Here is a 3,588-nt window from a genome sequence, read left to right on the forward strand (position 1 = left end):
ACGAGTACCTCTATTGTTATTCCCAAAAGGAGGGTCAAAATGGGTAGAATCGATATCAGTCCATAGACTTCTTTTAATAATTCCAATTTCGAAAAAGAATTGATAGTTTCTACCTCTACCCTATCTATTATCATTTCAACGATCAACTTCCCCCATAATGATATCTATACTACCTAATATCGTCATGATATCAGCCAATTTCATTTTTTTAACTAGCTGAGGAAGAATTTGCAAATTAATAAACCCGGGTGGACGGATTTTCCATCTCCAGGGGAAAAGGCTATCATCTCCTACTAGATAAATCCCTAATTCACCTTTTGGGGCTTCTACTCTTACATAAAGCTCTTGTCTTGACAATTCAAAATTGGGCGAAGGTTTTTTACCAAGAAATTTATACTCAAAATCATTCCATTCAGAATTATTTTCTTTCTTAAAGCGTCGGACTTCTAAATTTTCATAAGGTCCTCCAGGAATTTTTTCTACAGCTTGTTGAATTATTTTGATGGATTCCCTCATTTCACCAATTCGTACTAAATAGCGAGCTAACGAATCCCCTTCTTTTTGCCATTGGACTTTCCAATCAAATTGGTTGTAAGACTCATAAGGATCTACTTTACGAAGATCCCATTGTATTCCAGAAGCTCGTAACATCGGTCCCGATAAGCCCCAATTTACTGCTTCTTCTCCGCTAATAAAACCTACTCCTTCAACTCGCTCTAAAAAAATTGGATTCTGTGTAATAAGTTGTTGATATTCAACAACTCCGCGTAAAAAATAATCACAGAAATCTAAACATTTATCGATCCATCCATAAGGTAGATCGGCGGCTACTCCTCCGATGCGAAAGTAATTGTGCATCATTCGCATACCTGTAGCAGCTTCAAATAGATCATATATTAATTCTCTCTCTCTAAAAATATAGAAAAAAGGAGTCTGTGCGCCGAGATCCGCCATAAAAGGTCCAAGCCATAGCAAGTGAGAAGCTATCCGGCTTAATTCTAACATAATTACCCTAATATAGCTGGCTCTTTGTGGTATTTGAATATTCTCCAAGAATTCTGGTGCATTTACTGTTATTGCTTCTGTAAACATAGTAGCTAAATAATCCCACCTTGTTACATAAGGTAAGTATTGTATAATAGTTCGGTTTTCCGCGATTTTTTCCATTCCTCTGTGTAAATACCCTAATATGGGTTCACAATCAATAACATCCTCACCATCGAGAGTAACGATCAGTCGAAGAACACCATGCATTGATGGGTGTTGAGGGCCCATATTGACTATCATGAGATCTTTTCTTGTAAGCGGTAGACTCATATCCTTTCTTCCTTAATTCATTATTCCATGAAAATGGATTATTCCATGAATTCCTCAAAGCGAGGCTCATCAAAATGAAAAATCTAAGACTACTATAAGACTACTAAAAAAATAATAAAACAAGAAAAAAATTTGAACGATTAAATTACTGCTCCCGAATATTCAACTGACCGATTAATTTCTTATAACGTACTCTATTTTTCTTTGCCAAATAAGCCAGCAAACGTCGACGTTTTCCCAAAAGTCTTCGTAGACCTCTTTCCGATGAAAAATCTTTTTTGTGTAATTCCAAATGTGAAGCAAGTCTCCGTATCTTATTGGTGAAACTGAATACTTGAAATTCAACAGAACCCCTGTTTTCTTCTTTTTCTTCTTTAACCATAAATCCAAAAATTTTTCTACCTCCTTTCTTTTTCATGTATTTTTCTGATCAGGAAAAATACAAAATTATGTCAGTTATTTTGAAGTTATTCTAATCTCGTACACACACAAATTTGCAATTATTCATCTACTACTGGAATTTGGATTTATTTTATCGATGCAAATTGGATTTGGATAGAAGGGTACATTCTTTCTAATATTTTAGATAGAAGAAATGTTTCTTCTATCTAAAATATTAGAAAGAATTTTGCTGATTTATTTATTGCTATATGCAATTTATGGAATTGATACACCATTTAATTGATATCATTTAGCAAAATGAAACACAGCATATGCATCCATCTTTTGGCTCGAGAATTTCACGGGATAGAGATATGGTATAAGAAATAGACTATTAAGTAACTCTAAATGAATTGTGGATACATCTGTATCCTTAACATACTGAAACGATTGTCATTATTCGTATCAAACCAATAGCGATTCATACAAGCTAAATCTTCTAATCAATGGTGGGCCAATAATGAATTTTTTTGCATATGTATTAAGACGCTTGGCCTGATTTCGAAATTGTCCAGAGTTTTATATGTTGTTTTCATTGCAAAATGATGGGTCTCCTTCCATAACTTTCCAATTACGAGTACGAGAATTGAAAGACATGAAAATTCTCAATTCTCTACGGCGTCTAGTAGATAGAAACAAGAAAATCAGAAGAATCTTTCTCTCTATTCACTATCATTCCGCGTCTTCGACTTCTATTAGTTTCTTTTCTTCTTTAATGCAATAGCTATAGTTTGATATAAGAATCCATTTCTCAAAGTAATGGAAACCATTCTCTTATAGGAAATGGTTCGAAAATCGCTATTCCACCTTTTAGGTATCGTGAAAAGTGATACCTGTGAAGATCGTGCATTTCAGTCAAATTCAGATCCGTTTTTCGAGTCCATGATATAATATAACCAAATTGGATAGATCTTCCACCTGTTTAGCTAAGAAAGAATAGATACAGAGGTGGATAATAGATCGATATGAAGATCATGAGCTGCCCCATAATGAAATCGCCAGTAGTCGCGAATATCTCCTTCTTCCCTAATCCAAGATTGGAGAAAGAAGATCTAAGAGGGACCTATGGAGAATGTAGTCAGAAATCCATAATAGAGTCCGACCACAACGACCGAATTAATTATCCTCATCGAGAAACTTAGACTACTAAATAGAAAAGATTTGAAAATCATGGCATGGGTCTCCTTTTTTTCTTTCTTTAGAGTTTTCTATATGCACAATTTCTCGATGTTTCGATGAGAATTTCTTGACTTTCCATATATAGAAAGAGATAGACTATAAATGACATCTCTTATGTCAATAAGACCAAAGGGATGGATATTAAATGATAGGAAGTGCTAGGAAGTGAAATAGAATGAAATAGAGCCACTTTGGGCTTCCCTATGAAATGAGGCATGGAACGGAGCCACTACGAAGAAATTATGGGAGTTACGAAAGAAGCTTCGGACTCATATTGTTCATGGGTTGAGAGCGGGAGTTGAACTCTAGGAGGTCGAATCCCCCCTTGTTCCTCAGTAGCTCAGTGGTAGAGCGGTCGGCTGTTAACTGACTGGTCGTAGGTTCGAATCCTACTTGGGGAGATTTTATTCATTCTTTAATGTAAGAATTTTAATGTAAGAATAAAGAATTGAATTAAAGGGCTTGCTTTGACCCTTAGGAGTAGGTAACCCGTTCGCTATCCTTGTTTCTATTTCTATTGCATTCTATCTCATCGTATCACATTCTGTTCTACGATTCCACTTCGACAAAAGGAAAGAGCATACCTAAGTTCAATAGCTTTACGTCCGCTATCCCGATCATGATTTTCCTACCCTCAGGGGGAAAGTAAAG

This window comes from Triticum urartu, unplaced genomic scaffold (assembly GCF_056163025.1).
Source record: "Triticum urartu cultivar PI428250 unplaced genomic scaffold, HENAU_Tu73 scaffold514, whole genome shotgun sequence".
Classification (NCBI taxonomy): Eukaryota; Viridiplantae; Streptophyta; class Magnoliopsida; order Poales; family Poaceae; genus Triticum; species Triticum urartu.